At 37.5% G+C, this 14,897-nt stretch overlaps 2 pseudogenes; both read left to right on the plus strand.

Annotated features, from left to right (window-relative positions):
• The first annotated feature begins 309 nt into the window (after window positions 1-309).
• LOC143389069 (mucosa-associated lymphoid tissue lymphoma translocation protein 1-like) overlaps window positions 310-14,897 on the plus strand; it is a 105,545-nt pseudogene continuing 90,957 nt past the window's right edge.
• Window positions 573-6,250, plus strand: LOC143389031 (small integral membrane protein 30-like; annotated as a pseudogene).

Consider the following 14,897-nt stretch of genomic DNA (forward strand, 5'->3'; position numbering starts at 1 on the left):
AGCTTCCTCCTGCAGCAGTAGCCACCCGCGCTGTCGCTCTCCAAAGGTTCGCTGCAGGCGCCGCGCAGGGCCGAAGACTGTGGGGGAGGGCGGGGAGGCGCGGTCGCACGCACGCGCGCAGCAGAGGCCCCGCCCCTCAGCCCGCCGGGCGGGTGCCCGGGAGAACCTGTCTCCCGGGGCGGGGAGCAGGGCTTCCTCCTGCGAGGGCTGCGCTGCGCTGCCCGAATTCTCCTTCCGCCGCTGTGTCAGGACTCCAAGGCGAGCCTAGGGGCTAGCGGAAGGGCGCCGGAGCCGCCGCCCGCGCTGGCCATGTTGCTGAGGGGGGAGCCGCTGCAGGCCTCGCCATCCCCGGCCCTGCAGCCGCCTCCGGGCGCGCCCTCGGGTCAGTCGCTAGCCTCCCTGGCCAGCGTGACCCTCCTCCGCCTTGGGGAGCCGCTGCTGCGGAGGCTCGGGGAGACCTTGGACCGCGCGCCAGATGGCCGGGGCTGGAGGCGGCTGGCCGAGCTGGCCGACAGTCGGTGGCGCCTCTGGCTCAGGTGAGCCCAGGCGGGTGTGTGGCCTGGGGCGGAGGGATGGAGCGCGTCGCCGGGGTGAGGAGAGAGCGCAGGTGGGGACAGCTACCGAGAGCCTCCCCAGAGTCTCCGAGACCCGGAACCCCAAAGTCCTGGGAATGCGAGGGGTGCGGGGTGGGATCCCGTTGGGGAGGGGGAGAGGCTGAAGTGGCCCGGCGGCCGCTGCACCCTCTTCCTGCCCTCTGACCCTGGAGCTGAAAGCCACAAGTCGAGGTTGACCCGGGAAGATATTGAGAGAATGAAATTCTCTCCAGAGTGTAATTCCAGAGAATTTAAAATGCAGAAGAAAGTTATGTGGACCCTGCCCTTGAGGGGCCAAGGAATGTCAGGAGGCAGGTGTGCAGTGAAGAGGGAGTGAAGCCAAGGACTGGAGTGCAGGGATTTCTGAAGATTTTTGTGCAGAGAAAAGGAAAGAGGGAAATTGAATCTAAACTCACCATCTTCCTCCATCAAATCAAGTTACCAGGTTTTCTTCTTGACTTCGTCATGAGCGTAAACTTGATAAGTGAAACTTCCTGATAAGGAAAGGGTCCATGCTATTAATGATATTTGAAGTTTTTGGTCTCAGGACTCCTTTAAACTCCTAAGAATTATCCTAGAATGAATGAAGCCCTCGGTTGGGATCCTAGCACCTCCACCCCCCCCCCCCGTGTGTGTGTGTGTGTGTGTGTGTGTGTGTGTGTGTAAAATATTATATATATATATATATATATATATATACACACACACACACACACACACACATACATACACACACACATACATATATGTCCCAGAGAGCTTTTATGCAGGTTATTGTATTACATATATATTATATATATTGACATTTACCACATTTGAAAGTAAAAGCAAGAAATTTCCAAGACGTTGATTTATTTTAAAAGAACCTATTACAATGGTTAACAACATTTTTGTAAAAAAAGCAAACTTGTTCAAAATTTTTAAACATAATTAGCAAAGTAGCATTGATTTACATTTTGAAAATCTCTAATGTCTTGATTCAATCACAAAAACTGGGTTCTTTATGTTTCTTTGTATTCAGTCTGTTGAAATTGGCTGATAACAACAGTGGAAACTTTGGTGTACACTCCTATGAGAATGAATGAAAAAGTTTAATAAAATCTTAATATTATTATGAAAAAAAAAAAACATTTTCACCTATGAACCTCCTGAAAGGGTCCAGGAACTGCAACAGGGCTTCTGAGACCATACTTTTAACCACGACTCTATGCCATTGTTATGACTTTGGCCTGCCTTTGAATTCCTTAGCAGTTTTTTAAACTTCTCAAGTGACCAAACTTCATATTGTTCTACCATTATTTGTACATATCTTTATACAAAGTCACCTCGTAATACTGTTACACATAGATCGTGTCTTTGACAATAAGTGCTTGTTGAATTGAGAGTCATTCATTTAAACTATTGAGGCCTGCTATTAGCTAAAAGTTCCAGAAGATTAAAAGTTAAATATTTTATTCCTCTTTATGAGGGTTTATCTAGCAATAGACTAGAATTTTGAGACATTCACAGTAACATTAATTGCCATGTTGAATGTAATACTAAAAATGGGTTTTATTTTTTATTGAGTACAGAGTACCAAACAATGTACTAAGTATTTACATGTATTATCTACTTTAACCCTCCCAACAACCCTGAGTTGCAAAGTTAAGATCGAAGCAAAACTTAATGATAATTTGGGATTATTTCCCATGCAGAAATGAGGTAAGAAATGTAAGCTAAGAAAGTCAAGCAGATATAGGGTGCAAGTTTTTTTCTATTCTAGGAAAAACACATTAGGCTTTTAGCTGTACAAAGAAAATGCAAAATACTATTAGTCTAAGTCCTCAGATTTCTGAATTTCTAGATTCATCATAATGTAAAAAATTGTCACCTTGGGAGTGGTGTTACATGTGACTTGGGAGGCTAAGACAGGAGGATCACAAGTCTAGACCAGCCTCAGCAACTTGGTGAGACCTGTCTCAAAGTTTACAAAATCAAAAAAAGCGGGGTATGGGCTGGGGATGTAGCTGAGTGGTAGAGCTGAGAGTACAATCCCCAGTACCCTCCCTGCCAACACACACACAACCAAACTGTCTTTGGAGGCAGATCTTTGTGTTGTTCTGGCATTAATCAAGAACCTAGTTAGGAAAGAATCTGGGCTTCTTGGAGAGTACTACCACTTGGTGATAAAGGAAGAAAGTCAGTAAGACTTTGCCAGCAAAACGTGTGGCTGCTGGGATCTCAAAGAGTGGATATTTGATCCTGGGTGTTGTATTTTCCTCCCAAGCCTTCAGTCACTAGAGGCTGCAAAATGCTATTAGCTTTGGGAGTTTGGTGAAAGCATTGTGGCCACTTTTCTGTGGAGTAATATAGAGAGGAGGGCCATCCCCTAGTAAGAGGTGACAAGCATGGAAGGGCATGCATTTGTGAAATCTGGGAATTCTGGGTGGGAAGCCTGACAAGACAGGTGAGTTACACCAGTCTTCCAGGATGATGAAGATTAGTTCCATGTAGGTTAGTTGAGGTGGGGAGAGTTGGAGAATTTGGGATGTTTAAGGTTGTGTCTATTGAGATCAGAAGAGTTAAGCTGCCATTATAAAAGTTAGCAGGGGAAACTTGGGTCTGGAGAGTGATAGGCAAGGGTCTGGGATAGCTGGTGATTCTTAGTCCATTTAAGACCAAAAAAGCTTATGTTAAAGTGGTTTCATACCATGATGGGAGAAGAGCATCTGAAGGTCCTAAAAGTCTTTTTCTCTAGTGTTAAACAAGACTTGTAGTGAGAGTCTGATTCAAGTGAACAGAGTCACAAAAGAATGTGAAGAGTTTTCCTCAGAGTTAATTAGATTCACCGCCCAAATATCTTGAAAGTTGTTTCTTCTCTCTTTACTTTTTTCCTGACTCTATATCTTTCCTCAAATTAGATAAGAATTTACTTAAGAATATAAATCAATAAACCACAAGAAAAGTCCATTCAGAACTGTCCAGCAGGAATTAGGAACACTTGTAAATATTTTCACACGGTTGTTGATGACTCAGCATGATTGCTTACTTATGGTTTAGTTTGCCACAACCATGAATGCCCTACATGAAAACCAACCGTGGTTAAATTCCAAACTGATCTAATATTGGACACTGCTGTATATAGGCACAGAATCTGAGTGTCTTGCCCATAGTGTAAATTATAAGCTTCAGGGATGGGCAAAGATTTGTGGGGAGGGAGCTCTAAAATGCCTAAATTCTGCTCAGTCAGAAGCTAAGAAATGAGGCTAAAAAATGGGACTGTGGAACACGCACCAAGGAAAAACCATCAGTCATTGCATACATGCATGTAAAAGGTGCTCCATTAGCTACAGAAACCCTGCCTTCACTCAGCTTATAACAGGAATGAGAATATGTGTAAATATGTGTAAAAGTTCTAGCCAAAGATTCCCTCCTCTCCATCTCCTGTCTCTGAATTTATCGTAGGTTAGAGCTCAGGCTTTTTATCTCTCTATTTTGTTTGTTAACCTAGTCTCCTGATGTATTCTTCAGTCATATGACTTTATATATCATTAAGTTGATTACTCCCAATATATCTGCTTTGAAACCCCGGGTGTGTGTAGATGTCTATTTGTCATCTCTTCTTGATTGTCTTTTAGATATCTTAAATGTAACATGTCTGATCTTAACATGTCCCCTCCCACAAACTTTTTTCTCAGTTTTCTGCATCTCTATAAATGACAACTTTATCCTTCCAGTTGCTAGGCCAAAAAAATATCAGTCATTCTCTGATTCTGCTTCTAGATATATTATTTTTATCTTCAAATCCTCCGTATATATCTGGAATCCAACTTCCACATCTACCATACTGGGCCAAGCTACCATTATTTCTCACCTGGATTATTCCAATAGCCACTCAACTTCTTTCTCCTTTTGCTTTTCCCCTATTTCTGGTCTGTTCTCAGCATAGAAGATTCTTTAAAAACATTAAATCGTATTTTGTCTATCCTCTCTTCAAAACCGTCTAGTTGCTTTTCCATCTCAGTGTAAAAATGCTATTTAGATACTAGTTAACGCTTGAACCTTACATCCTACAGTTAATCAATCTCTCTCCACCACCACCACTTTAGTCATACCCCCTGAATATAGTAGCGTCTTTGTACCTGCTGCTTATTCAGAATGAGGTGGTCTCCACAAATAACTGCATGATTTGCTTGTCCACTTTTCAAGTGTTTGCTTAAAAGCCATCCTCTGGATAAGTACTTTATGGATTATAAGATTTGGAATTACCCCATACATCTGTTCCAGTATTTCTCGTCCCCTTGCTTTGCTTTAGTTTTCTCCAAAACACTAGATAGATGGATATATATCAGGAGATGTGCCGGGAATGGCAGTGCACACGTGTAATCCCAGCAACTCAGGAGATTGAGGCCAGAGGATCGAGAGTTCTAAACCAGCCTCAGCAAGTTTACAAGGCCCTAAGCAACATAGCAAGACTCTAACTCAAAAAAAAAAGGCAGCGGGGACAGGAGATGTGACTCAATAGTTCAGTGCCCCTAGGTTCAGTCCCCGGTAACAAAAAGAGAGAGAGGTTTTTGTGTTATCTATCCTCCTCTAAAGTGAAAAATTCAGGAGGGTAGCAAATATTATTTGTTGATCTATCCTCAATACCTAGAAAAAAATTTACCTATTTTGGGTGATTAATAAATAAGTGGTTCTGGCATAATTTTGATGCTGATAAATTAAAACTAATTACTTAAATAGATAGATAGATAAATTGAATTAATAAATGAAGATTCCAGAGTGTAAATGTACCAAGAGAAGAAGCAGAAGGACCTAAAAGCAATTCTGTGGTTTATACCCCCAAAAATGCCATTATAATATGTTCCATTTGATTTTATAAAAAGCAAAGCCCATTTGTTTTAGTAATAAAGAAATTTTTAAATGTAATTCAAAAATTCTGAATTAGGACTCAGGAAGCAGGAATATAACTAAGGAAGGAAAGATAAAATTTGAGTATGTTTCATGCATCACCTTAGCTGAAAGCCAGTACCCATGCAGAATATTCAGAATCTTGCTTTTCTCTTTGCCTCTATATCTTTCCTCAAATTAGATAAGAATCTACTTAAGAATATAAATCAATAAACCACAAGAAAAGTCCATTCAGAGCTGTCCAGCAGGACAGAAAAGTCAGAGTGGGAAAGAAAAGTCAGAGTGTTTCTATATCAATGTAAACAGTTGAAGCATCAGATTTAATGAGATGATGTCTTAATTTCATGTATTAGATCCTGGCAAACTTCTCATAAAACAAGTTTATTTAGCATATAGTATTCTTATTTTAAAAAGTCTTATTCTGATTATTTAAAAACTTAGTAATCCTGATTCTTGTAATGGCTGCTTCCCAGAAGCGGTGTCACATGTGCTCTCTTAGCCTCAGCATCCATAGCTCCAAAAAGGGAATATTTCAAGCCAGATAGATTTTTATATGTACCATTTCTCAGCCTTCAAGATCCCAATATCGTAACCTCAGTTTCAATACAATTGTTATTAGTCCTCATTTCATTGCTTTTGGTTCTGCTAGTTGTTGAAACACTAGAAACCGGGGATGCAGTCGCTACCTTGTTAGATGTGGTTCTCAGCATTACAGGCATTTGGCTTGCCTTGGTGTGTATGCACAAAAGCAGAATGGACAGATTTAACTTTTAAGGGCCTCCTGAATCAAACTTTGCCCTGAAAACTTTTGTGTTATTGAGGATAAACCTGAGTTTAGTCTGTAAACTTCCCAATGAACGGTAATGGTTTCTTATTCTTAGTTGTTTCCCATGAAATGAGAACAAATAGATGTTTGTTACATGGAAAAAAATGTTTTCTTTATAACAAATAATGTACTGAAAACTGCAGCCTATAAATTGTATTTACTTTATACCATACCAAAGCATCGGATGGTATAAAGTAAATAGTAGTTGAAAGTTTCAGAATTCTCAAAGCACAGGAAATAGGAAGGAAGAATCTCTTGTCCAGAATCTGGCAGATCTCTACTGTCAAGTTATCACTGCCTCCTGAATCCTTAAGGAGTCTTTTTCTCCATGTTTTTATTATATGTTTGCTTTATATACCAAGTTAATATTGTACTTACATATCAAATAGCCAAAATTAAAACATTTATCTATAGGGGGAAAAAGGTTTGGAAAATGCATTTTAATATATATTATATTGAAATGGAAAAAGATTTAAAGTTAAAAAGAACCCTTTATATTGACATTGGAAGAGATTCAGTGTAAGCAAAACAACCTTTGTATTAATTGAGTAACATCCCATGTTGAGAAGTATTATATTAAATATAAGCTCATTCATTATGTTGTAATTTTAAAAAAAAAGCCTAGTAGTCCTGATGTTATTTCCATGTTTGTTCCTTGGCTTGACTTGGGTGTTTTAAGTCTTTTCCAATTGCTAACTTTGTAACATTAATTGTTTTATCTAGTGACATTTTTGAGTCATTGGCTTCTCTTTTTCTCTAGAGCCCTACTAGCACTATTTGTATTTGCTCATGTGCCATGATTTCAGATATTGTAGTTCCCCAATGGAATGAAGGCATATTCCTTTCATAAAACAGCAGAATTTAACCTTTTAGCACCTTCATTTTGGATCATCTTGTGCTTCATTATCTTCAAAGAAGAAGTTAAAAAGAATTTTTTTCTGTTCTTCCTAGTTCTTATTTTCAAATGAAAGACAAAAATTTCGATCACTATCAAGGTTGAATTTCTCTCACATCCTGCTGCAAGATTTCTCTTGAACTCTCCTGCCTTAATAACTCTGGGAATTGAGTGAAGGGAATAAAGAGGAGGAGGAAATTCTAAAGAAGGAGGAGGAAAGAACACTAGCACTGATAATGTAAATAGTTTCTCAGCACACACCAACTTGTGATTAATCCCTTATAGTACCTGGAATGGTTCAGCTATTTAGTAGATGTATCATTCTGAAAAGAGGTTGTTGACTTGAATAAATTTGTCATTTTCAGTTGTCTGAACCTGGAGCAGTGTTCTCTTAAGGTGTTGGATCCTGAAGGAAGCCCAAGCCTGTGTTTACTAAAACTAATGGGTGAAAAAGGTTGCACGGTAGCGGAATTGAGTGACTTCCTACAGGCTATGGAACACATGGAAGTACTTCACCTTCTCAGCCCCCCAGGTGGGTTTTCTGGTAGAAGTTTGTGGAGTAAAACTTAGAGAAAAACATCTCATTTACCAGGTAAATTTCATTAAATTTTTTCTTGTCCTATATCGAAACCAAAAAAGACATAAAAAGCAAATAAAAATGCATGAACATTGATTATAGTTCAAAGAACCGGCTATAGGAGATGTTTTTGAAACAATTGGGAAATTTTTAATGTAGCCTACATATTTGACATTATGGAGTTCATGCAATAATATTGTAGTTCTATAAAAGGAATCTATTCCAAGGAGATGCATGCTAAAATATTTATAGGTAAGATTATAATAATCTTATTATAGATAAGACTGTATTGTCTGTTATAGGTAACAGACACTGAAACAGTTAGCCAAAAAAGTGAACTCACACAATTATTTTTGTATACGTATGTATATGGATGATAAAGGAAGTAGGACAGATGTTTATTTTATTTTGTTTTGATTTTGGTATGGACCGCTTAACCACTGAGTTACATCCCCAACCCTTTTTTATATTTTATTTAGAGACAGGGTCTCGCTAAATCGCCGAGGCTGGCTTTGAACTTGCAATCCTCCTGACTCAGCCTCCAGAGCTACTGGGATTATAGGCATGTGCCCCCACACCTGCCAGATGTTTAAAGTTTTAAGTTTTTTTGCCAACATGATATTTTAAGTGTAATTAAATAAACCACAATAATTTTTCCTCAATATGTCAAAATTGAGTGAGGCATCTTACTTCTAAAATCAAATGAGGAATAGGAAACAGTTCCTCCTCTCTGTAGCTATAGTTAGAGTTAGTCAATTGCAATAGTGTCAGGAAAGACATGTATCAGAGTTGCCTGATGCAACAGTACTACAGGCTCCCAAGTGTCCACTGAAAGCAAAGTGGCCAGCTAGACTTGGAAGGGCCATAGACTAAGGAATTGATGCTCTCTGTTTTATATAAATTTCAGGTATGCCACTTCATTATATAACCAACCTGGTTATGATATATTGTTATGTTAAATAAGGATTTAGGGACAGAAGGTATAGCAGTAAACTATGGATTTACATGTACCAGAAACCCCAACTCAAACTGATAGAATAGAGGGAATACATTGCTTGTCCCGACTGAAAAACCTATTTCTAAGGGACTGGTTGGTTTTTTTCTTTGTTGTTCTTCTCTTGACATAAGCTTCCTTTTAAGATGTCTGCTATCCATTCCTGGTCTCATGTATCTTTGTTTCCACATTCCCAGAAAGATCAAAAGATTCACTCTCATTAATTAGTTTTGTATACTTCCCTGTCCCTAAACCTGTCATTGTAGCCAGGGACATGGAATGTGCTGATTTGCCTGGATTAAAGCCAGTAGTGAATTGGGTTGAGTCAGCTTTCCAGGAACCACATGTATCACCAAACAAAATTAAACCTGTTGGATGGAAAACAGAAGCAACATATGCTGGGGATATAACCAAAAAATCATGAACAAATGAGAAGAAACATGGACTCCCAAGTCATCCCAATTTACTAATGTAGATGGTAAAATAAGCCACCAGTAAATGCTTCCTTTGAGATATGCACAGTTTTGAATGTTTGGCTTTTGTTTCCCTCTGCCTCTTCATATCAAGTGTTGCAGACTAGGAATAACTAGCTGCTAATACAGATGCCCCAGTACGTAACTCTGTCCATCACCAGTCAGTAAACTTCTTAAGATACTATTTATTAATTTTTATATGCCCAGTGCCTCAAATAGTGAGTATGCAGTAGTTGTGAGGATCAAAATCCACCAGTCTAGGGCACTAAGTTCTCATACTTTGTAGAACAATAAGGCCTCTGAAAACTTAAGAAACTTCTCTTGGAATTCAATAACACTTTTGAATCTCATTTCTCTTTTTCAATCATTCTGACCATTGGTTATCAATTCTATAAAATGAGTGGAGTGTTTTGTCTATCAGAAGAGCAGGAGCGACATGGAGTAATGATGTGTTGAATTGTTTCTAGAGAGTGACAGGGGCCAAACATATCTCTTAAATTTGTGGTGCAGTCACTGACCTTGAAATCTATGGTTCCCAATTAAAGTTATCTGTATGTGAAACCAGGCTTTACTGAAATTGAGTTATAAATTTATTGATATGTAATGATCTGCCTGAATTTTTTAAATAATATTTTATATTTTGACTTTTGACAAGCCAGCAACTGGTAAAGGGCCTCCCTAGTAAACATCAGTAATCTTCCTTTTAAAAATACAGTTTTGCTCTTTGTGCTTTTCTCCAAATAATAAGAGCACTCTCCTGTCAGTATGCCCTGTTCAGGTTGTTTTGATATGTGGCAAACAGGTTTTTACAAGATCATTCCATAGGGCTCTTTTGTAGGAAATAGGAAAACAGTTTCTATATTACCACTTGTATGCTGTTTCTGTGAAGGTTTTTGTTGTATTAACCACATGGTATCAATAAAATTAGTTGTTACTTGAATATTATTTATTTATTTAAAAGGAAATATTTTGGGGATTTAATAAAGCTCAGTAATTTTAGGAAGCAGTAAACTATTGTTAGTTTAATATCTATAGCTCCCCAATAATCTAAAATTTACACTATAGTTATTAGAATAAAGAAATGTAAGATTTATAAAGAAGAATTTTAATTTCAAGGCTATCAAAAATAAAAACTATTATAATTATATTAAGAATGCAAGCTCTGACGTTGGGTTTGTGGCTCAGTGGTAGAGTGCTTGCCTAGCATGTGTCAGGCACTGGGTTTGATTCTCAGCACCTCATTTAAATGAATGAATAAAATAAAGGTCCATCAACATAAAAATATTTTTAAAAAGAGAAGATTGCAAGCTCTGATAGAATCACCTCAATTTGTGACTTTGCTCATTCATTAAATAAACCTTTAGTGTATTCCAATACTTTGCTATCTCAGACGTCAAGTATTGTGAATTTAGAGCTGAATTAAATAATAGTTTCTACCTATTGAAGGTCATAGTTTAGTAGGGGAGGCAAACATCATAGTCAGTACAACTGTAAAAATAAGTATATGTAAAGTAAGTTTATCTAATCTCTAGTTTTCCTTTTCAGTGTATTATATTTTTGAATCTTAGTAAAAACTAAGAAATATTCTAATGTTTTCTCTGTATTTTGTAGTTAATATCATTTCACAGGATGATATTAGTCCTTATTCCACAGAAAGTCTAATGATTTTTCTCTGATAGGGGTCAGATGATTTTTCTCTGATGTTGGGGCTCTGATAGGGATCTGGTTAGGGTTAATAATATGAATTCTGTCAAAGACACTGTGAGCCTTAGAACAGGTCTTTGCAAGTCCAAATGCAAGGAGGAGGGGAAATTCTAGGTATATTCTGACAGAAGGAACTTTAGTTTGCTATATTCCATTCCAGTTGTTATGAAACAATAATGTAAAATAACTCTGAGAGATAACTGTAAAATAACCCTGAGAGATAACTGTAGTATTTGATATGTCTTTTAAGAAACTGGCCAAATTTCCTTTATATATTTGGTAGCCCAGAAGTAGCTAAAGTTGTGAATGTTCCTCCATCTCTAACTGAATAATCCCTGTGATGTGGGGCCAGCTTCAGTAGCCATTTAATGTAAAGTCTTAGATGAGTGTGAACTCATCCTGAAATTCTTGCTGTCTTTAGGCTCTAGCACCTAATACATTTTCTGAAGTCCAGACTAAAGTTCCTCCCTTCTGCTTTTTTTCTCACTGCACTTTTCCACAGCAGGTAGTTGGCCAGCTTCCTCTCAGTCTTGCTTGAACTGTATGTTGGAGAAATTGTTTTGTGTTTTAGTGTGGCTGGTATACATTCCTGTTTTCCAGCACTCACAGTGTTTCTCTATTTTTATTCCTTTGGGAATTGGACAAGGAGGTAATCAAATGTGCTAAAATTGTTTTTAACAAGAGATCTTATTTCAGATCTTTATTGTATTTAAGGGTCAAAGACTCTGATCCCAAAGCAACAATAGTGGCATATATAGTCTTGGAAGATGTAGATAAATTTAGATATGCAATTCAAGATATTTTTGCTTCTTTTATTCTAAGTGAAAACATTTTAAGCACAGACTTATAAGCTATATCAGTTATATTTATGTAGATCATGAAATGATTACCTAAAGAACTAAGATACTTACCTGCAATTGGTAGAACAGGGGCTGGAAATGTGAGACATTTAAAGATAATTAACATTGTATATGTGGGTTTCATTAGGATGAATTATAAGTTTCTTACCCTGGTTTTGTGATATTGCTGTTTTTATTTCATTCTTCATATAAAAGATGCTTCATTGAAGATACCTATCAGATAACTATGACACAGCACATGATTTCAGGAGCATCTTTTCCATTTGCCCCCACCCCTTTCTTTGACTTCATATCACTTTTATTCTTGAATTCTTTGTAGCATACTCATTATGTTTTATATCAATTTTTATTGTCAAATGATCTCTAAGATAAGTGCAGAGACTACTGAACAGTATTCTTTAGTTTCCAAAATACCTGAACTTCAATTTAATCTTCATACCTCAGTGAAGTGTGAACATTTAATCTTAACCAGCAAATACTTATGTGGAAAATGAGACTCCTGGAAGTTATTGTTTGGCCAAAGTCACAGTTAGTTATTGACAAAGGTAAGATTAAAAACTAGGTCTGCTGAATCAAGTACCATTTTCAAAATGCTAGAAAATTCTAGGTCATTTGAGAAATTTAGTTATGGATTATTACCTCAGGCGCCTCTTTGACCCATGGATTTCAATTTTTTTTTCTTATTACCACGTTTAAAAGTGTTTAAATGCTATTTCTTATTCATAAAGGTCTTTGCTTGTTTCATGAATCCAAAAATGGGCAATTATTCCTGAAAAAGAAAATAACAAGAAGTGAAAAAAGACAGAGATAGTGTGGATAGGAATAAGATTAAAAAATAGAGATGGAAAGGGAGTATTAAGTGAGGTCTGAAAGAATGTGTTTCTGGGTGAGGAGTGTTCAGTCTTAGGCCCTGCAGCACAACAAGGGATGGATGTGGGAGACTAGATTTAGTCTCATAGATGCAAATTGACATGTAAGAAGGATACTCGTGGGCATGCACTGGTTGTATAAAAGGGGAGATGTTACCTTACAGGAAGAGGAGGGGTGTTTATTCTGGAATGCTGTAGGGTACATTGATAGTTTTCTGTGATAGTATAGAAATTTTGAGTGACTTTGAGAAAACATTTTAGTTGGAAGCTGATGGGTTTTTTTTTGTTTTTGTTTTTGTTTTGTTTTGTTTTGTTTTTTGGTTCATGGCCTCTGAAAGTAGATGTATTTAAACACATTCAATAGATCTGTTTCTGGAAAGGGTGTTTGTAAATTACATCAATATTTACATGAATAGTGAAAATAACGTAAAGTGAACCTATGATGAATACTTTTTTCAAACCAAGAATCATCCTAATTTACCTTTTTTGTAATTCTAGCAGTATTTTAAACTTTGCTTTATTGCTTAATATAATATGTGTGTGTGTTTGTAAAGCACAATCCTTAGTTCCATCATACCTAGTCATATTCTCCCAGGCTTACAGGAAATCTAGTAACTTCTCTTGACTTCTTTGCAGATGTTATCTGAAAATTTGCTTGTTTGCCAGGAAACTGCATTCACCATTTAAAATAGAACTTTCAGTTGTGTACCTTGCTACATCCTACATAGCATGGTGCCAGATTCTTTCCTTACCTTTGTTCAGCACCTTCTGACTAGTTGGCGCTGCACAGGGGTGGTTCAGGGTTGACCATGATTCCCTGTCATACAAGGCATCGTGGGAAGAAGGAAATGTGTGTGGTTTAAATGGGAGGTGTTGCAACTTCTTTGATTTACTACTCACTGGGGGCAGTTTCCAAATCTCATTTTGCCTATAAATTCTCAGTCTTTGAAGCAATAAGTGATAGGTTTTTTTTTTTAAATTTGTATATATACACACACATACATATATGTATACATATATCTGTATGTGTATATACATAACAACAAAATATATTTATTTGTTGTTAAAGACTAGACTGTACTAAAATTTTTGGTATAGGGCCAGTTTACAAACTGAATTGGAATCTTCTTTAGAAATCATTTAGTTTTGTGTCCCACACAAAGGAAAGATGCCTTTAGAACATCTATGCCATTTGATTATCTTCCAGTAAAGTTATTCATTCCATTGTAAGACTCTCTAGGAAGAAAGCCTTTTAATTTCTGTAGTTATTGTCTCTTGTCTTTTTATATAATTACAGAGAATACGTGCCATGGTAAATTTGTAAGCAATATTATTGTACAGACTTGCTTTGCCTGACATTGTAAGAAAGGCTTATTGGGGCAAAGATGTGGAGAATACATTGACAATCACTGGAAAAAGTTCAGATTCACATCCTGGCTCTGCCTTTTTTTACAAGGAAAAAAGAGATAATTTGTGTGATCTTCTGCAAATTACTTCTTTTTATTGCAACATAGATATAATTCATATCTACATTTTATAGTTATTTTGGAGGGTAATGATAAAAATGCTGGTGCATATTAAACAGCCAGTAAATTACTGCTACAATAATTTTTATTATTCTGCACATTCACTTAACAACTGCATTTTGAACCCCACTGTACCACTATGTTTGACAGGTGCTGCGCTACTCTAGGTGTGGAGTAAACTGGTGATTAAGACAAACATGGTCCTTGCTCTCACAGAGTTTTTATTTTAATAGATTAGACAGGCAGCAAGAAAGGGTATTTCAAGTAATAGGGAACTTGGGGTGAAAACGTAGCTAATTTAGAGATGTTTCCCAGAGAAGCTGATAACATTTTAGTAAGAGACCTGAATGATTGAGAAAAGCTCATGTGGGGCTTTGTAAACTGTGGTTGGAGTTGGAATTTTATTCCAAGTATAGTGGGAGGGCACTCGAGGGTTTTAATTACAGGAGTGATTTTGAATTTATTCATGTTTTAATAGATATTTGGACTGTTGGTTGGAAGTAAGGAAATAAGTGAACAGGCTTATTATCACTCCATAGCTAACAGCAGCTTGGATTAAGATTGTGGCACTTGAGCCAGGTGTGGTGGACATGCCTTTAATCCCAGTGCTTTGGGAGGCTGAGGTAGGAGGAGGTACTTTTTTGCCAGCTTTAGCAAATTCTCAAGGTCCTAAGAACTCAGCAAGACCCT

The sequence above is a fragment of the Callospermophilus lateralis genome, unplaced genomic scaffold (assembly GCF_048772815.1).
Source record: "Callospermophilus lateralis isolate mCalLat2 unplaced genomic scaffold, mCalLat2.hap1 Scaffold_43, whole genome shotgun sequence".
Lineage (NCBI taxonomy): Eukaryota > Metazoa > Chordata > Mammalia > Rodentia > Sciuridae > Callospermophilus > Callospermophilus lateralis.